A 21,171-nucleotide genomic window follows, 5' to 3' on the forward strand; every position below is an offset into this window, starting at 1 on the left:
AATCAGTTCCTCTGCTCAACCCCTGGGGGTAACTACCTGAAGTGGTTATATTAAATAGAATGTTTCCTTCAAAGAATGGGATGAGCTTTACCTTAAAAAGGCTATTTTGATCTCCATCAAGCTTAGATATTTCCTATGACTCTGTGGCTCAGTGTGCCATCAGAACAGTTCTGCGAGAGAATGAGCTCTTGCATCTTGCTGAATCGTACCATCCCTCAGAGAAATCTCTGCTCTTTTCTTTCAGCTTCCAAACCATGGTCTTGCCAGCAGCATCTTTCCATGGACCGGCTTCTGCATTCATTTTGTGTCCTTCATTGTCAGTGAAGAAAGAGAGGGTACCTCTGTGGAGATTTGCTCACCTTTAGAGCAGTCTTTTACTCATCCGCCCAGGATGTTCTCCAGTGAGAATGGGCAGGGTCTGTAGCAGACCCCATAAATGCATCCCTTCCTTCATGGGTGGTACATAATGACTTAAATTATATCTGACCCCTCACTTTTCCCTTAAAATGTCATTTTCCCACATAGGAGGCAACTTCATGGTTTACCTTTGAGTCCTGAGTTGTCTGTTCTCTGAAAGTACCGTTCCTGCCCTCTCCTAAAGATCTGATCAGTGTCTTATGAAACGAGACGACTGGCCATCCTGTGGTCTTTCACTGGTACTCCTTTGGAAGGAGAAGGCTTAATAGATTCAACATGGCCTCCAACCTTTCAACAGCTGTTCTTATACCATGTGTTCCCTTTAATTAGTAGCCACTTATTCAATGTTCTCTCTAGATATACTGCCCTACATTGGGCAGTTCTGTGGGCTGTTAGGCTCTTCCTTGTAACTGATCTTGATTTCCTACTGTGACTCCATTCTGGCACTGCCCTTCCTTTGTATGCCATCCCACCCCTGCTCTGAGATCCTTGGGACTGGCTCGGCTGACAGCCATCAGCATTTCATCCCATTGATTTGAGAAAGCCAGTTCTCTGAAGCACCATTCATAACCTTACTCTCAGTGGAAGAGCAGTCCCTGGGACTCCTCCACAGCAAGGCTCTTGCTACATGGTATAATTGTCCAGAGGCCAAGTATTTCCTAAGTAAATCCATAGATGAGTTGGATGAGCATCTGCCATAGCACGGGTAAGACCTTGTTCCCTTTTTGCTCATATATTAAAATGTGATTTTTAGCCCCTCAGCTAAAAACAAAAGTGTGTGCTACAGTTTGAATGTGCTCCTTCCCAAGCATGTCTTGGAAAGTTGATGGTTGTTGTAACTGTGTTGAGAGATGGAACAGGGGCATGGTAGGGAGATAGCTCAGTAGGTAAGAGCACTAGACATGAAAGCCCAAGAACCCAGGTTGTCACCGGAGCTCGCATAAAAATCCAGATGCAGATATTTGCATCTACAATTCCAGCATTCTAATAGCAAGATGAAAACAGGATTACCCCCAAAGCTCAAAGGCTGGCCTGCCTGGAGTATTCAGTACCATCACGACACCAGAGAGACTGCCTCCAGGGAGTGGAAGATGAGAACCAGCCCGGGACAGTTGTCTTCATGGCGTGTGCACACACATCACTTATTAACTCATTAATTTTATTTTAAAGATAAGCAATTTAAGAGGTGGCTGTGCCGTAAGGTTTTATGACAAGGCTAATGTCTTTATGGTAGGAGTGTGACTTGGGCCCCCTTTTATTTCTTTCTCACCCTTCTCTTTTTTTACTTCCATTATGTGATTATGCAAGAAAGAGTCACTAGATTCAGGCATTCTATCTCAGATGTCTGAGGCCCTAGAACTGAAATACATGTCTGTATATTACTAATCACCCAGTCTGTGGTATTCAGATATAGCAATAAAGAACAGTCTAAGATGGTATATAATACATGTAAAGCCTTTAGTTACAAAATTTACTAAAATGTTAGTATTTGTTGTAATAGTCCTTTGTGTGTATCTAGCCGTAAGCACAGGTCCTCTCCTAATTCTTCTGCCTTTAGTTAGGTAAACCCTTTAACTGTTAGAACCCTGTTATTTCCTGTTACAACCCTGGCTTCTGAATGGGCAGCCATCAGAATGAAATGCTTGGTGGTGCCCACTTGGGCGAGGGAAAAGAACAGGCTTTGCAGTAGACCCCTGCTTTCTTGAGGAAGGAGGGGGTCTCCTATGGATAGCCCCGCCTCCTTCCCCAGATAATTCTGGCAAATTTAAGGTCAATGGGTACAATAAGCAGTGACTCTGAAGGACTTTCAGCTTCAAGGGTTTTTGTAAAACACCCCCTACAACTTGGCAATCAGGAACCTGCCTTGTGCATCCCTCCAGTAAGTAGCCTATCTCCTCTCAGACACATTCTCTGCCCTTCCTAGCTCAGCTTGATGTCACAAGAGAACTGACCCCTACAGTTCATATCTCCAGGGCTCCCTTCCTCTTCATTCTGGATAAGAATAAAGAAGCTGTGTGTTTTCCCAGAACCCTGACCCCCATTCCCCGCCTCCAGCCCCATCTCCTCCGGCAGTTGTATTGGTTCCATGTCTCTGGTCCCTTTGTTGTCCAAGATCCAATGGGTCAAAACTTCTTCAGCCTTTGGGCTCCAGCAGCAATGGGAGTTCTTTTCCTCCAGCCCTAGGATAGAGGCAGCTTCTTTTCATTGCTATTCTCTTTTCCTTTCAGCCCTTCCTCAGCATGCGTTAACTAATTCCAAAAATTAAATCTCTCTCTTGAATCTCCTGGGGAAATCCCTGTTTCTCTGACATAGACTGATATGGGTCTAAAGTGTTCTCTCTTGATAAATGGTTTGTGTAAAGCTCAAGATATGTTCTTTATTACCCAGTTCCCCAAAGCACTCCTCTCATCTCCAGTGGTTCTCTAGCCAGACGAGTCAGACTCCTGAGCTGGCTGTCTTAGAGGGCAAAGATTCTGTGCAGCGCTTCCTGAATAGCATGGGAAAAGGAGCTCTTTTTGGCCTCATCTCCTTCCTGTAGGATTTTCCAAAACTTTCCAGATGTATCTAAGTTCAGGAAACATTTTAATGACTGGAAATAGTGTCTTGTGGGGGCTTAAAACTAACAGGGCCTCCTGTGAAAAGGGTCTGTTGAAGCATTTCAGGGAGCTGCATGCACAGGTCCTACCTCTGCCCTCCCCTTGGTAAAGCATGGCAGGCTCTCATCCTTTAGTGGATTCATTGTTGGGAGGGATTGACATCCTCTAAATGCCCTGATCATATGACAAACAATTCCACAGTGTTCTTTGTTGGAGGAAGGGATCGTCAAATAGTCATTGATTTGGATTCTAACTCAGGGGCAATCTCTTATTCTATGAGGAGACCTGTATATTAAACTGGGGTGGGGGGAGCTATTTGCCCCATATTAGTGACTATAAGATTGGCCTAAATCATAATAAGTACTTTCTAAAGCCACAGTTACTAACTCAGTGAATTTGAGCCCTCAGGTTCTATTCACAGGACCCATAGAGTCACCCACAACCATATATAACTCGAGTTCCAGAATATCCAACGCCCTCTTCTGGCTTCCACAGACACTATATACATGTGGTGCACAGCCACGCATGAAGACAGAACACCCATACCCATGAAAATAAATAATTTCTCTAATATTTTTCCAAATTATAAACAAGAAAATCACCATTCTTCTCTGGTGGCAAAAAAATCTCAGAAATTTCCATATTTCTATCTCTACAAGTAATAGATAAAACCCCATGTCTTTGGAAACAACTTGAGTCAACTTTCTTATTGATTTATTTGGAGAGTTCACATAGTCTTTAATACCATAACCACTGAGCAGGATACTCAACACAGTTATTAAAGAGCAGGCCATTAATGAAAAGGAAGCAGGTGATATGCACAGATGGACCTGAGATTCCTGGTCTCTGAAATATCCAGCAATGTGTGTGTGATAGTGTAACCATATATAACTCCAGTTTCAAAGCATCCCACGCCCTCTTCTGGCCTCCACAGGTACTGCATACATGTGGTGCACAGGCATGTTTTTCCAAATTATAAACAAGGAAATCACCATGCACTTGAGTGCACTGCCACACTTTACGAAGAGAAGGGCGGAGTTAGGACCTGTGCGTGCAAATCCCTGAAATCCCTCGATGAACTTTTCTCAAAGCAGGCCCTGTTAGTTTCAAGCCCACCACCCCAAGCATAGTTATGGTTATATATATCGCTTCCTTCATTAGTCTACAAAGAATTCTACAACATGAGTCAGCCACATATGTAGTGCAGGAGCATGGCTACATTTGAGTACACTGAACATTCGTGTAGCCTTTCACATTTCTTCAAAAATTAAGATTAATTCATTAAGTATAAAAATAAAATATACATACAAAAGACACTGTCTTCATCTCCCATGTGGGGCGGGGAGGAAAACTTTTCATTGTCAAAAAGACAATGATACTTTAAAATCAATTCTCTCTAATAAGATATCTGATCATGTTATAGAAGATGGCTCTTCTATAACAGAGAGCCACTGATTCTTCTGAAATTTTAAAAGAGGTTTTATATATTATGTGTACATGTATATCTGCACGTGGGTTTATGCATATGTATGCAGTGCCCACAGATTCCAGAAGAGGGCACTGGATCCCCTGGAGAAGGAGTGACAGGCAGTTGAAAGCTGTCAGTGTGGGTCTGGGAGCTGAACACAGGTCCTCCCCACAAGCGGTGTGCACTCCTCTCCGCTGAGCTGCCCTTCCAGTCCTGGTTTTCTCTTCTGCACTCTCTGCTTCTATGAAGAAGATGAGACATTGCACTCTGCCCCTGCTTTAGGCAATAGGAACATTGTTTGTTATCTTCAGGAATTGCCTCATGGCTTATCTGTGCAAAGCCATATCATATAATCCTATAGTTCAGCTGTTTACTTGGCCAGTGACTTCCTTGTGAAGTGTTTCTGGACAGGTGGTCAAAGGAGCACTGCTTAGACTCCGCCTGCAGAGCATATGACAGTTCAGCTGCCTGAGCCTTCTAGGCTGCATCCAGAAAGGATGCCCTCCACCTCAAAAAATCGGAACTTCTACATTCCTGGGTGGGTCTTAGGTACACAAACCCTGAGATCCTCTGCCAGCCGATAGTGTATGTATATTCTGCGATGGAAGTGGCTTTAGCTCTGTTTGCTTCCTGTCTGCAAGCCTTCTCCTACCTGCAGGCCTTCATCGGCCCTTTCCATCTCTCCAGTGCCTCCTCATTACATAATACAAAGCTAGAGTAGTCGTCTCTGAGGGGCCTTTGGGTTCTAGTGGTCTGTGAAATTCGTTCTCTAGTGACCTTTAAGAGTTACTGAACCTATCTTAATAAATCATATCTGAGTGCTGGGTATTGTATGGATCTGTGGTGTGTGTGTGTGTGTGTGTGTGTGTGTGCACATGTGCATGTGTGTGTGCGTGCATCATTGCATGTGTACACATATATGGCACATATGTACCTGTGTGTGGAGGTCAGAGGTCAGTTCCAGATGCCCTTCTCAATCACTTTCCACCTTAGTTTTCAGACAAGGTCTCTCACTGAACCTGGAACTCACTGACTGGCTAGTAGCTCTACAGACTTCCACCTTTGTTTCCCAGACCCTGTAATCTTAGGTACACAGTGCTGCCTGTGCCAGCTTGTTACATCTGGGCTGCAGATATGAACTTGGGTCCTCATGCTTCCGCAGTGAGCTCTTCACCCACTGAACCACATCCCCAGACCCCATAACTTTTATCCTTACCCTTGTCACCATCATCACCTCCACTTCCTTCTCTTCCTCCTCTTCCTCCTCCTCTTGTGCTCAAGATCAAACTCGGGGCTTTATGTGAGCATTCACCATCATGGAGCTGTACCTTTTCCTCCGCATCTTTAGTAACACGTGCTGTTCTTGGTAGAAGTCACACTTGAGATCAGACTGAGGCTCAGAAAAGTAAAGCAACTTGTCTAACTTCACTTAGTATGTAGAGCTGTAGTGAGGTCAGATCAAAGCAGGGCCATAAACAGGTAAAGAACTGCCTGTGTTGGGTTGACCCAGAGCTGCCCAAGGCCTGGGACTCACCCAGTGAACTGCTCACTCAACGCCGGCTCCTCTCCAGCAGAGGAACCTGGTTTTGGTTTTCCCAGATGTTTACTTGGCCTCTTGCTTGAGCCTTTGCCTTTCCTACTCAATAGCAATGAAAGGACAAAAAAAAAAAAAAAAAAAAAAGAAAAGAAAAGAAAAAAAAAAAAAAGCCCAAGGCTGGAAACATTTTGTTTCCTACAAAAAGAATACATTTTGCAGCCAGCTCTGTGGTGGAAAGCGTTTTTTTTTCCTGTGGTCTAAGGGATGGGCTGGATCCCATCTCTCCTTGGCTAGTGACTGAGAACTCAGCCTGTGGCTTCCCAGCAAGTCTGTGCAAAGCACGCAGTTTTTCAAAGGAGTGTTTAATGGTGTTGGGTACGTGCACGGGTGGACAGATTAGTCTGTTTGGGTGTCTAAGAGCATCTTCACGAGCCTCTGGATGTCTCGGGGCAGAGAGAACCAGGGAGTGGTTTTCCACATGCCGGACGCACCAGCATAGCCTTTAAGTTTTCACCACTTGGTGACGGGCAGACACTCAGAGACCGACAGAATGAGAGGAGAGAGATACACGAACCTTGTATGGATTTGCAAGTAATCAGAATGCTAGGGACTGTGGAATTTTGACCTGTCGCATTTCTTTCTGTTTTCAAATGCTCAGATCCAAAACATGGCATAGGTTTTTTTATTAGATGGCAGGGTGGTCACAAAGTGGGAATTCTGAGGAATCAGTCTCCACTGTGGCCAAATTTAGGGTTCGGTACAGTAATTTCTGCCAAAATTTTAGATAAATCACTTTGTAAAGATAGATTACATTTCCATGTCAAAAAAAATTTTTTTACTTAAAATTGATTTTTAAGTTCTGTGCTTCTAAAAACAAATGTGCTTTTAATGGGATGGAGTTTGAGCATCCTAGAAATCCACAGATATTCATAATTTACCCTTTATTGATAATTTTATGATCTGATTGAGACTTTGCAGTATGTGGTCTTTCATAGAACTTTTCAGCGCTGACCCTATGGCCTAGCCTTAGAGATTCTGTACCCAACATTCTTGTCAACCACCACCAAAAAAAGTACAGTCCTCTGGCTCCCATTGCCTCTGGCTCCCATTGCCTCTGGCTCTTAAGCAGAATTCCAGCTCAGTGCTTGACACAGACTACATGTCCAATAAACATTGGTTGGCTTAGATGAAATAAACTTCTCCAGAGTTGACAAGCTGCTATCTGTAACTTCAGAATTCCAAGTAGAGACACATTTGGAGTACAAAACATCTCGCTTTTTAGAAGGGACAGTTGTAGCCACCGAGTCTGGGGTAACCATTTGAAGAAACAAGTATCACTGATAGATAGAGCTGTGAACCCCTCTGCTATACTCTGAGGTAGAAAACACATTTGAACCATAGGACGATTTCCCTTTAGAGACAAATTGAGATAGACCCATGCCTCTCGTGGGACCCTGGCATAGGATCCAAGTATGTGCACTTGGACATAGAAACTGGCCCATCCAAGTCAGGCTCATAGGAAAGACTGACCACAAAGAAATCAGACCACAGCTAACCAGTGGGGAAAACTGGCATTTTTTCCCATTTTATCACACAAGGCAATAGGCCCGTTCTCACAGTAAGGGGTAGGGTAACTTGGGAGGATAGTGGTAGTGGTTTTAGTACACTGGCTTACAGATGGGGTTGGTATTTCTATCTTTACTCTTGACAATGAGACAACAGCCCAAATAATAGATCCCTTGGTATATCAGAATGCCAGGGCTAACTGGGCTGGTAGAGCTTTGTGGCTTTGGCTCTTGGCTGACAGGCGTATCCATGCATTAGGGCCATGGCTTGGCAGTAGACAAAGCAGCTGTGTGGGTCCTGGGAGAGCTCTCTGGCTCTGTGGGTTTCTTTGATACGCAATTGAACTTTGGCTAATTTCTCTTCTCATGGCTGTTTATGAAGTCCAGAGCTGGGCAAAGAACTCCTTCTGGAGCTCAGAGGCATAGCAAAGGCGGGCAATGGTGTGTTCCCACTGGCATACTCTACTTGTAGCCTCAGAGGATGGTCCACAAGGCCTACCACAAAGGGACAAGTTGGGGCCAGAGACTACAGAGTTCTCTTTTCAGTAACATACTGCTCTACCTAGAAGACTGGGTAGATAGATCCCTTTAAAATTCCCCTCCTTCAGAGGGAATGGATCTCTCATTTGGAAAAGATCAATAAGCTGATTAAATTAGTGTTCTCTAGTGCCATAATGCTTAACAACAATAGCTAATGGGTACTGAGTATTTAGACATTTGTGAGGTACTACAGTGACGTAGATAACCCATCTAACCTAACCACCACACCTTGTAAGGTAAGTACCGTCACCCCCACCTCCCTGTCTCATACATAAAGAATTTCAGTGGCAGAATTGTTAGTGATTGTGGTTCTTATCACTCCCCAACTTTAGGCTCAAATTCTATAAATATGTCTAAATAAATGAAGTTAGCCTTCTTAATTACCCACTTTAAGTTATAATGGGCTGTCTTAGTTAGGATTAAATTGCTGTGAAGAGACACTATGACCAAGGCAACTCTTATAAAGGACAACATTCAAGGCAGGCAGTGAGCATGCAGGCAGAGATAATACCAGAGGAGCTGAGAGTTCTACATCTTGTTCCAAAGGCAGTTAGTTAGGAGGAAGGTCTCAAAGCCCACCCCCACAGTGACACACTTCCTCCAACAAGGCCATACCTCCTAATAGTGCCACTCCCTGGGCCAAACATATTCAAGCCACCATACGGGCCTAGGCCATTTTCAGACAATATCAAATACACCTGAAATTGTGACATCCCTTGACTCATAGACAAGGGTAGAGAAGGTGCTTGGCTTCTCTGAAACTGGGATCATCCGTTCTATCAAGTGCATAGAGCAGACAGAGACAGATGCCATGTTAGACTGGGGAGTAACCTGTGGGCCACGACCCCCTTGGCAAACCTGTCTCCAAAAAACTTACATTATGATTCATAGCAGTAGCAAAATTACAGTTATGAAGTAGCAACAAAAATAATTTTATGGTGTGGTGGGGAGGGTCACCATAGCATGTATGTATTTAAGGGTTGCAGCATTAGGGAGGTTGAGAACCACCAGGCTAGAGAATTGGAGAGAAGGATGGTGCCCAAGTGTAGAAACTCTAGAGCATCTGGCATCAGAATCAGAGAGCACTGCAACTTTCTTCCCCGTCATTTCTACTCTAACCTTTGTGCTTTCCATTGCTGTCCCCAAGAAACAGTGGCTTCAACAATAACATCTGCCAATTTTGCCTCAGACAGGGAGGGTTTGTGGGAGCATCACCCCTATAATATACTATGAGATGGTTTTTCTCAATAGCACTGGCAAGTGTGCACCATGGCCCTCGGCTTACAGATGGGGAACTAGGCTTGGAAATGAAGACGTGTCCTAAAGCACAAGCAACGTATAAATGGTAGAAAGGGAGGCAGACCTCCCCCCGCCCCCAGGGACGAGCACCTGGCCTTTGTCTTGCCCTTGACCTCTCTCACCCTTTCTTTTAATGCTTGTACCGCAGTTCTCCTGTAAGCAAACACCCTTCTTTAATCTTCAACCTGTGTGTCCAGGCAGGGCTGCTTGAACCACTAGCTCCACGTCCAACCAGCCGAAGGATCATATTCCCTTTCTACGGAGATTGGTTTGCAGTAATTGGTGAGCGCAGACTAAGCCAATTAAAGTAAACCCAAGACTTAGCTGGAACAAGGATGGCTAAGCTGGTAGAATGCGGGCAGGGAGCTCCTGGGGGCCATCTTTGCCATGGTGTGGAAGGAAGCCACCTTAAGAGAGACAAAGAAGCCGATCCATAAAGAAAGGAGAGATACGGAGAGACTGCTCCCTGGAGAGACGAGTTGTGCACATCCTCCCTGACCCCGACCCCTGCACTGGATCTGAAAATGTTATCATTGAACTGTGGATCCTGTCCTCCCACTGGGCAAAGACAGGCTCTGATTCTCCAGGTCTGTCTTTTTCTAGACTGGGCCGTTTCTTCACTCTCCCCTCCTTGTGCATTTGTTCTTCCGGCCTCTCTGTTGACCTTTTCTCTGCTCCCCAACCACAGTACCGAAGGGAAAAGCCAGAAACCTAACTCAGGCAGCCGTGTTGGCTCTCAGAAAAGGTTCAGATGAAGAGTGAATTAAACACACTGACTTAGGCTGAAGAGAAGGCCTGTCGTGCTCTTGCCGAGGGTCCAGTTCCCATTTAGGCAAAACTCGTACACATACATTTTTTAAGTAAGTAAATAGACTATTTAAAAAAAAAAAAAAGTACTGACTTAAAAGCAATTTAAAAGTCATCCTGGAATTTTAGTTAGCTATTCTGACCGTGGCTTCTTTGTCGAATATGAAACTTGATGTCATTGCTTCCACTGCTGAAATACAGCCTTTTCTGCGTTGGTCTCACTTAATCATCAATGAATGATGGGGTGTAAAATAGTCTTTCCAGTTCAAAAGTAGCATCAAGTAAATAAGATGAAACTACTAATGGTTTGGGAAATGAGGTCATACAGCAAGTCGATACTTAGCAGCCATCTACCAAGCTAGGTTATGGAAAAGCCAAAGATGAATGCAATATCATGTTTAAAAGTCTGGCCAGAGTAAGTCTCAGAACCACTGACCATAATACAGTGTGACGAGCAGGAGGGTAGTGGGGGCATGAGGGCCCACATAGGAGGGGGCAGACAGCAGATGCCAGGACGTGGAGAAAGAAGGATGGGTGTGGGTATCACCCCAAACACACACACTATTATTGAATTGTCTAGGATGGCTCTAGGGCCGGGGTTTGCCGTGGGGCATTTATAGACTTACTTAGAGGTAGCAGCTATTTGCCAGATGACATGGCAGAATTTCAGTATTATAACTAGAGTGACTGACCTCATACAGTCAAGCAAGAGCCCCCAAAATTGTGCTGGAGTCAAGATCTTCTAAAACAGATGGCAGAACTCTTGTCCTGCCTGAGGCTGAGCACAGCTTCAGAGAAGGGCTCTAGCAGACCACGTTCAGAGTTCAGAGAGAACAAACCGCCCAAGCAAAGGCAGCCGTCTCTGTGTTTAACCCACAGGATCAGATGTAGGAATGATCAGGTTGGGGGTGGGGGGGCTGGAGCAACAAGCCAGCCCATGGGGGAGGGAGGCTGCTGAAGATGTGAAAAATCACTGCTGGGGAGCCAGCGATGCCCAACAAAATGTTAAAACATGATAATCAGGCTGGGCAGGCAGGCAGGCCTGGTGGTGCACTTGGAAGGCAGAAGCAGGCAGATCTCTGTGAGTTTAAGGCCGGTCTGGTCCACATAGAGAGTTCGAGGACAGCCAGGGCTGCATAGAGAGAGCCTGCCACAAATCAAACAACAACAAAAACAAAAACAAAAAGCTTGGCGCCCACCAACTTCTGTTTCTCTGTGAGGGCCCTGCTCGTGTGACCTTGATTTATTTAGATATAGAGTCCATCCATGCTCCAGGACGTTTTTTTGACCCGTTGTCCACATTAATCTGAAAAGGCCAGAAATACAGGCATATGAGCCACTAAATCCCTAGACTGCTGCTCGCCCTGTGCAAGGCAGCAAGAAGCCAGTGTTTTTTAAAGCACGAGTCATCTCTGGATTCCCAAGGCCTTCTGGGTTACTTCAAAGCAGGGCCTTTTGGCTGCTTATAGTCAGAGGCAGCATCATATTCGTCTTTGTTTTCCCCACTGTCTAGCTCAGTACCTGGGACATAGGAGGTACTCAATAAATATTTGTTGAATGAATATAACATGAAATAAGTCATTCAGTTCTAAGTAACCATTGCTTATACTTCTTGTAAATATGGGTTTATATAATTGCAAAGTGTGTCTGCCCTTTTTAGGTCTTGTATTCTCATTGTGGCCTGAGAGCTGTCAGGGGTGCTCTGCTAGAGTCTGCCTGCTCCACGGGAAAGCTCTGGCAAGTGCAAATTGAATATCCCCGCTTGAGGACTGACCGAATATGGCAGAGTTCTTACTCCCTTCAACTTGATCTTCCCTACCTGAGGAAGGGAGAGGAGGCTTTTGTTTATGTGTTCTGAAATGAGGAACAAAATTTAATGTATATGGGGTGTATGGAGAGAATCAGGCAATACAGAATAATATGGAGCAAAAGGAAAAAATCCGCCCCCTAGATATGTAATACAGGCTTTCTCTGCACTAACTATATATATAATGTTATGTGGCCTGCTTGGAAAGTAATCTGGTTATTGTAGATTCTCTCCCACTGTGTGTGTGTGTGTGTGTGTGTGTGTGTGTGTGTGTGTGTGTGTGTGTGTGTGTGTCTGAGTGTATTTACTTATCACTTTTCACAGAAACATGGTATTCGATAATATTAGTTAGTGTATAAGCATGCAGTCCAAAGCATTATGGCATTAAAATGAAATTCTGTGTTCTTTAAACTCATGCCAGGAAAACATGAAGTAGTTGATTTTTAATTGCCAAACATCATTGTTGTCATCGTCATCACCAGACTAGGGTTCTAGCTTGAGTGGTAGAGTGCTTGCCTAGTGCACACGAAGCAGTAGATACAAGCCCCAGCACTGCATAGACTGACTAGATAGACTTGGTGGTACACACCTATAATGTCCGAAGTTCAAATCCATCCTCATCTACACAGAAAATCTGAAGCCAGTCTGTGCTACAAGAAAGCCTGTCTCAAACAAGTGAGGAATACATACCAGCATTGACAGCAAAATGTGTATTATAAGAACAGGCGTGATATAGCTTCACTTCAGAAATCGCTCTGCTTCATCTAAGCCCTTCACCTCAGAACACTGGTTAAAGCTTACTGTGATTTTATCAGCGGCTCTGTAACAGGTGTTATGAACCAATTTGAACTGAACCAATCTTTAAATATACTTACTGTTTCAAGTGTCTCTTAGTCGGGCCTACTTTAATTGATCCTCTCTCACACAACAGATTTTTTTGAAGAGAGATGAGGCTATGGTGTGGAGCTCATCGGTAGAGTTCTTGCCCAGGGTATTCATGGCACTAAATTACATTCACAGTACCACACATATCTACAAATTAAATGTAGATATAATAATAAAGAGGGGATAGTTCAGGAAACTACAAATGACCAAAGACATACAAACTCAGAACAATGAAGTGCTTAAAGCCTGTTTGCATCCCTGGTTCCTACCCCAATCTGTCCCAGGCTCAGGATCAAGCCCACTCATCCTGTGCTGATGAAAGACATTGCACAGTTGATCCTCAAGAAGGCTAAGATTTTCCAGCACGATTTCGCTTTTGTTGACATTCCATTGTCGTCTTTGGGATCTTATATCCCTCTTGGGAACACTGACTGTTCTGCAGGGACCTGTCTACCTACCTGTGCGTAGGAGTCTGGGGCATCGATGGGGGTGTTTTCACCGACTCATCCTTTCTCCTATTAGTGACTCTTCCTGGTCCCTGCCATTCTTGCCTTGGATAGAGTTTTGTCCCATAGCAATTAGGCAGATCTCTGATTTGCTTCTAAAACATGATTTGTTGATTGGGAAAGAGAAAAGTTTGGGCTATTTAAGATAAAGGCTCTAGGAAACAAAGGGGGTCTTTTTATCCTGTAGGCCTCGTCTTTTAGGCCAAGTGCTAGGTTGTTAGGAGGTATGCCATTCCAAGAGGTAGGTTCCTTGCCTGGAAAGATAGGACCAAGGGGATTATGGGCTGAAACTGACCTCAGAAAGACACTCCCTGCCCTCAAGGCCCTTTAAATATTACATCCTCTGGACTCTCCCTCACTCCGAGGAGCTCAAGAGGCAGCGCATACCCATACTATGATACTTGGGTCTTCAGTTTCAGACATGAAGTTTTCCTCACAGATTTGCTGAGAAGGTGCTGGTCTGCTTTGTTTTCCCAATTCTTTCTATTGCTTGGCTCCATTATCATGAGCATGTGCTATTTATATGAGTGCCATTTCCATAAAAAGGTGTGTGTGTGTGTGTGTGTGTGTGTGTGTGTGTGTGTGTGTTTCTATAGAAGGCTCTTAATGTGATAACACAATAGGAGGACTTTAACCCTTCCCATGCCTCCTCTGAGAGCGGAATCACAAACTGCAGAACCCCACAAAATACCTATCTACACATCCCAGCCATATTCATCTTATTGTTTGTATGTATGTTTGTATGTATGTATGTATGTATGTATGTATGTATGTATTTTTGGTTTTCAAGATAGGATTTCTCTGTGTAGCCCTGGCTGTCCTGGAACTGTTTTTAGACCAGGCTAGCCTCAAACTCAAAGATCTGTCTGCCTCTGCCTCAAAGGTGTGTGTGTACCACCAACACCCAAACTCATTGTAATCCTCAATTTCAAGGCTATATGTTCCAGGCCAGGGAAACTGACTCAAGAAAGCATGCTCTGCTGGTGGTACCTGTGAATCAACAGGGTGGGACAGCTGTGTGCACAGCTTAAATCCAAACATAATATTCTAATGCAGAGTGCTGACATCAGAGTCCGTGGGGTGGGGAAGATTTTGACTAGACGCCTCCTAGCATGCCTCAAGTCAGATCTTCTGAGTGGCCAGTGGGATCTATAAATAAATGTCCTCGGCATGGAGAGTCAGTCTTTCCCTCTTGTTTCAACCTATGCAAAGTTCCTCATTAGTAAAATGAGGATAATACTGCTTCCCTGATAAGAGTGATATGAGGATCACACACCTCAGTCCTGGGCACACAGGAAGATTACTTGAAGAGTTAATTTACCTGTCATCTCTGTGATCATCTGAAGTCTGCCAAGAGTTACAGTGTTAGGAGTAAGCTGCCGAATGGTAACCTGGGGGGCTCCCAGCGTGGTAACTCTGTGTCTAGTCTTTTCCTGTTGCACCCCTCTGAGTTCTTCTCAAAGGCTTTCTCGTGCACATCCCACTTCCTTGAATTACTTCAGCATGGGCGCCTAGTTCTGTGGGAAAAAGGTACTGTGAGTTTTCCATAATACTTCATGGACAAGTCACCCTGTGCTTGTCTATAGAATGAGATTTAGACACAATCTTATTAAAATTATTGAAAGTACAAAAATCTTAACATGAATTTCTGGTTACATGCTGACTACATTGGAATAAAGTTCTAGATCTCCTTATAGAGAAAAAAATGGGTTCTCTCTCTCTCTCTCTCTCTCTCTCTCTCTCTCTCTCTGTGTGTGTGTGTGTGTGTGTGTGTGTGTGTGTGTGCGCGCGCGCGCCCCTCTGAACTCTGTCTATTGTCCTTTGACCTTGTCATCATTGGAAGAGGGCTTTAGGGAAATAATAAGAATGTTGTGCTAATAAGAGTTAATCTGAAGGGCAACCGTATTGACTCCTTTACCGTGGTCCTCCACCATCACAGCACGGCCAGGGATATGGTACATTACACAAGCCAGTCCCACTTGACCAGCTGTTCTTGGATGTGTCAAGCCCAGATCTCAGCCTCTTTGCACAGAAACATGTTGCCTTCCTTGAATCAATTCCTGTGAGACTAAAGAATGTCCCATGTGGCCCAAGCATGATGTAATAGGGATGTGTGCTTTAGAACTCAAGACACACCCTCTGAGTTCCTGGCATCTTTTTACTATAATAATCACACAACCACAGCTTTCCTCCGTGACCCTTAACGGCCAGAGCTGCCTCGCCTTGGCTGTGTTCTCTAGCACGCCTGGACCGGAGGATCAAGCTCTTCTTCCTGTGGGCCTGTGGAGAGTCTGGAAGGGCAGACCTGCCTAACTGGATGTCCAGAGTGCTCTGTGTGGGCAGCTAACTGATGCTCTTGTTTTTCCCGGGCCTTGTCTATTTGGTCAGTTTTGTTCACCTGCTTTAAGGGAAAGAAATAGTGATTTTGCTCACTTGAAATGAAACTGTCTGCCACAGGAAATATTGTAACAAAGTGTAATCACCAAATTGAGATGAGGGTGAAATAGTTCATACTTACTTGTAAGCTGAAATTAGTTGTACTTCCAACCTGTGTCTTTGACTCTAAAGTGTGGCCCCTATAGACAGTCACAAATAGGTTGAAAATATAAAGATTAAAAGTTAAATAAATTTTATATAAATATATACCATATACTTTATAAATATACTATATAAGTATATACTATATACTTTACAAATGTACTATATATACTATACAAATATATCCTATATACTTTAAAAATAAAATTTTTAAAGAGAGAAAGAAAACCATATGTAAATCAATAAAAATAAACTTTAAGACAAAAAAAAAATTCTACCAGAAACAAAAATGGACATGTTGTTGTTAATGTCTGAGACAGGGTCTCAGTGTACAGTTCAGGCTTGCCTTAAATTCATGAACCTTCTGTTTGTTAAAGTCACCAAACCTGGCCTAAAGGGGAAAAAGATACAGGGTACCGACCTAACCAGGAAGATATTTACAATCGATACCCAGGGGCAAAGGGAAAATCAGTTTTCACCAGTGGAGTCTCGCTGGGTATAACAACCAACTCCAAAACAGACCCCATGTTCAAGGGTATTTGACCAACACAAAACTCTGTGGTTTTGTTTTTTGTATTTTTTTTTGAAAGAGAGAGAATATAAAGTTGAGTAGGTAGGGAGGTGGGGGAGGACCGGAGAGGAGCTGACGGAGAAGAAAATATAATCAAAATATAGTGTATGAAAAAAAGTTGTTTTAATTAAGGAAATGTTCCCCTGTCAGGAACACTTAACTATTATAAACATAAATGCATCTAAAAACTGAACCTCCAAAATAATATCTGAAACAAGAACAAGTTCAAAGGGAAAAGGCATCTATAGATTATCTATAGATAATTCAATAGTAAAATTAGGAGACTGCCATATCCCATTTTCAATTATGGATTGATCAGTTGAGCAGAATTTCATCAAAGAAGCAAAAGATTTGAAGAGAGCTGTGAACTTTTCAGTGTGCTCATCGGTCTCTCTAGACCACTTCCCGTGGGAGTGGCATACTCACTTTGAGTGGAGCACCCTCCAGTATGATCTGTATATGATCTGCATATGATCTGTCTATGGGGTTATAATACGGGTCTCAGCACATCTGAAAGACCTGAAATCTGAACAAACTTCTCCAGTTACAATGGAATCAAGTTAGTAACCAATAACAGGCAGAAATTTCAAAAATTCTGAATTGGGTACGGACTTGGAAATAAATAACAAAGCAAAAAATCAATCAGAATAGAAAATAGAAAATTGTGACCATTGAAATAGAATATATACTATACCAAAGCCTACATGACATAGTTGAAGTGGCATTCAAAGGAAAATCTATAGATTAAATGTATATAGCAACATTTATTGCATGTAAAGTACATCTTAATAAAACAAGTTCATTTTGAAAGATTAAAGATCAGCTTTACTGATTAAGTTTATATTCAAACACATGTGTATAGTCATCATATTTTTGCTGATTCCATTATATTGAGGAAAAATCACTGATACTTTCAAGTCACATATGATGTACACTAAAAAAATAAAACAAAACCCAGTGTGGCTAATAAGATATATGAACAAACCATACTCTTATAATAGTTATATGCATGTGAAAGTATTTAGGCAAGGATGAGCTAATGTTCACAATTTACTTTGAAGTGTAACAAATGCAGGTGAGTTGATAGATAACTAGGATGTAAATAAAAAAAGTGTTCATTATAAAGCAACATGATTGGACTATAGGTATTCATTAAAAACTTTCTCCATTTTGCTGTGTACTTAAATTTTCTAATAATGAAATATTGAGGAGAAAGCCGTGAGGAAAAGCTCCCCCTGACCATGTCCTATAACTTACTACACAAGGATCCCATTGGGCTGAGGAAACTCTGTTTTCCTTAAGGAGCACATTCTCTTCTAGATTATACTTTCATAATCCAATGTTATTAGAAGACACTTTGGAAACAACCACTAGAGAGATGCCATCAAAGAACGTAATAGTATTCTGTGGCAATATATGATCTCACAGCCTCAGGTGCAGAACTTCTAGGGGGTTTGTCCTAAAACCTAGGAAATCCCTATTTCATAGAGATTTAGGCCAGCTTACTTTCTATGACTAAATGTCTATGGGAGAAGTGACGTTGGCCAAATGGAAATAAATTAATAAAGCCAGGCTTACTGAGATACGGTCTATTTTCCACCCTGCCATTTCCAGCACTGTATACTTCTTGAGCCCGAGCCTCTCTGATGTGAAAAGACAACTTAGATGCCATTAAACTCCCTGCTGGCTCTTCTCTCATGCCTGTGGCATTGTTGCTGGAGCTTCTGTGTTCCATGGAGAGTGATTTTCCTAGTGACGAAGCAGATTCTAATCGGGGTCAGATCTAGAGACACACAGCAGCTGCCCCCGCCGCCTTTCCTGTAGTTTCTTCAACACAATGACAGGGAATTCCTACGGGAATCTCTGGGTATACTTCAGATCCCCCTCAACTTACTACCTCCTTGCAGACACAGACCTTCCTGTCTGAAGCATTTCCGGCCCTCCTGTCCCTTAGCTTGGAGGACTTTACTCAACCTGGGGAAGGGACAAGCCTTGAGGTTATTAATCTCTTGGATTACTTGATGCCAGGCCAAGCAGCTTTCCTCCTGGGCTTCCAATCATTTGAGGAACCCTTTTGCTAAGTCTTCAACAAGGAGGCAAAACCCTGGCATGCAAGATTATTGTCAGTCTCTTGGCAGAGCTAGAGGAAAGATGTGTTTGATTTAGCAATGGGTTTTATTAGCCCAGACTGCAAATGAAATGAGATAATAGGACCTGCATTGAAAGACATTTCGGAGTCCACAGGTTTCTCCCGAGCTCCTTAGTAGGACCACACATACAGATGAAAGGATCAGACATATCCTGCAAGCACATCCTGGCTCAAGTTATCAACAACTACAGAATCTTGCTGATCAATGGAAAGACTAAGAAAGAATTGAAAGGCTAGCAGGAAAACGTGGGTGAGTGTGCAAGGTGTCACTTCTGAGCTGGCTCTCGGTTGTTTCTTACCACCGTTTCCTCAGCTGAACACACTCCATTGTCATTGTCCGACAGAGAGCAGAAAGCCAGCCCAGCTAGCCACCTGCTCCTACGGGAAGAAAAGGTTTTCTGTACACTTTGACTCTGCCAAGCCCTTTACTCCGGCCCTCACCCTCAACCATTGTGAGCTCTAGGATGTGGGCGGGAAGAGGAAGAAGAGAAAAGAGGAAGGTGCTCATCACCAGGGTTAAAAGCAGCCTTCCGGGCATGGGAGCTGGGGAAGAGAAAGTGGGAGCGCTGGTGCCAGCCTGCCTCCGCGCATGGCTGCCTATTCAAACTTGCTTTCCTAGGCCACAAAGACAAAACTCACTGTTTCCTGAGACTGGGCTGTATTGCAGGAACTGATGGAGCCTGCCAGGACCAAATCTCTCCAAAAGCACCCTCCAGAATAGCCTTTACTCAAAACTCCAAGACCCTGCTCCCTATTGTGTACCCTGGCCAACCACAGAGGAGGGCCAGGCTGGGCTGCTCCAGATGATAGAACGCCTGTATCATAACATAGGGCACGGGCACTATTCCTGGAAGGTGTCCTCATCCTGGAGAAGGACTCCTGTGCCCAGCACTTTCCGTTCCATGGCTCCTTTTCCACTTTTAAGCCTCATAGAAGTAGGGTCAGGCCAGGAAAAACATATGATGCTATAGCAATCTGGAACCAATGGCTTGACTTTGGGTCCTGCCCAAGCGAAGTCTCTTGGCAGAGACTGGGAAGGTGGCCTGCTCTTTTCTATGGCATTTTCCAAGACCCCCGACTGGGGGAGAAACTACAGATAAGTTTTTTAAATAGATACAAGTCAGAGAAGGTCTGGCAGGTCATCACTTTATACATTTATTCTTTCCATCTTTTGCTCCAGAGAGGAACTTGTTTTATATCAAGAGCATTCTAGAAGACGTGGGAGCCAAAAGCAGCTGATTGTGATGGTGGCTGCCACCAAATGCTGTCGATTTGTCACCTCTAATCATGCTATGGAACAGCAGTGAGGGCTGGAGAGATGGCCCAGCAGTTAAGGGCACTGGCTGTTCTTCCAGAGGAACCATGTTTAGTTCCCATCACCCACACAGAAGCTTACAACTCCAGAAAGAATCCAATTTCCTCTTCTGGGCTCTGCAGGTACTAAGCACACCACAGTACATAAACATACATGCAGGCAAAACACCAATACATATAAAATAAAATAAAATAAAATAAAATAAAATTTAGTATGTGTAGTCACACACTCACACATTTAAAGAACAGTAAATGAAAGCAGTTTCATTCTCAGAGAGCTGCAGAGACAGCATGTATGCATGCCGGGTTAGGGAGAAATGACCCTATGCTGGGGAGATGAATACTAGTTTCTGGAAGAGGCAGCGTTTGCACCAAGATGAAAGGCTTAGGCATTCAGAGATGAAAGGCAATGCCAGTGTGGAAGTCACAAACCATGAGGCCACTGCACAGATGCCCTAGTCAGTTCTCTCCGCACCTCCTTTTGCCCCCCCCCCCCCATCTTGAATCATGCAATAACCTTACTGTAGGGAGGAAATGCCTTTATTTGCTAGTAGTTCTTTTGCCTTGGCTGGTGTTTTCAACCCCAGAGAAGTGGATTGGTCTACATCTGTCAAACTGGGGGTTGACATTTGGTGTTGCAAATATAGACTTTGGAACCCTCAGAGGCAGAGCCCGCTTTTTTTTTTCCCCCTACAAAGGACTCAGGGTTTTACTAGTCCCTAGGCCTCCTTGTAGGCCTATGTGCTGGAGAAGATAGAGGAACCTTTGATGCACACATGTACACACTGGAACTCTCCAAACACTGAACATAGGAAGCAGAGGAGCCCACGTTACCAGCGGTAAAGCTGTTTGCTTCAGAGGATAGTTTACCCTGGCGGGGGTCGGGAGGTGCACAGTGGCTCAGTGGGTAAAGTACTTGCTAAGGAAACATGGCTACCTAAGTTCAGATCCCTAGTACCCATGAAGGAAACCAGGCATGGAAGATTGTGCCTCTAACCCCAGTTCTCAGAGACAGGGTGCAGAGACAGGAGAGTCCTGGGGGCCTGATGACCAGCCAGGAGAGCCAAAACAGAGAGTGCCAGGTTTAATTGGAGATCCTATCTCAAAAAATATGGCTGAGAGCAATACTGAAGACATTAAAAGTCTAGCTCGGGCCTCCACACTCCCCCCA

At 43.8% G+C, this 21,171-nt stretch overlaps 1 protein-coding gene and 1 long non-coding RNA gene across 22 annotated transcripts in view, besides 1 other annotated feature; one reads left to right on the top strand and one right to left on the bottom strand.

The window, feature by feature from the left end:
* The window catches only part of Rad51b (RAD51 paralog B), a 550,979-nt gene that overhangs the window by 480,772 nt on the left and 49,036 nt on the right, over positions 1-21,171 (top strand). The window lies entirely within an intron of this gene.
* Gm36048 lies at positions 11,362-20,884 on the bottom strand. Of its 2 annotated transcripts, none has more exons than XR_003950298.1 (5): positions 20,523-20,884; positions 15,947-16,004; positions 14,750-14,945; positions 12,913-13,069; positions 11,362-11,536 (listed from the first exon to the last, which is right to left on the bottom strand). It is a non-coding gene; the product is annotated as a predicted gene, 36048 (long non-coding RNA). The 2 variants fall into 2 exon arrangements; XR_001780639.2 differs by lacking the exon at positions 20,523-20,884 and adding an exon at positions 16,964-17,868.
* Positions 17,741-20,319: an enhancer, noted in NCBI's record as "VISTA enhancer mm1393". NCBI's record gives its function as "enhancer in: blood vessels[5/7]" and the evidence as "EXISTENCE:transgenic organism evidence [ECO:0001131][PMID:17130149]".

The sequence above is a fragment of the Mus musculus genome, chromosome 12 (assembly GCF_000001635.26).
Source record: "Mus musculus strain C57BL/6J chromosome 12, GRCm38.p6 C57BL/6J".
NCBI lineage: Eukaryota > Metazoa > Chordata > Mammalia > Rodentia > Muridae > Mus > Mus musculus.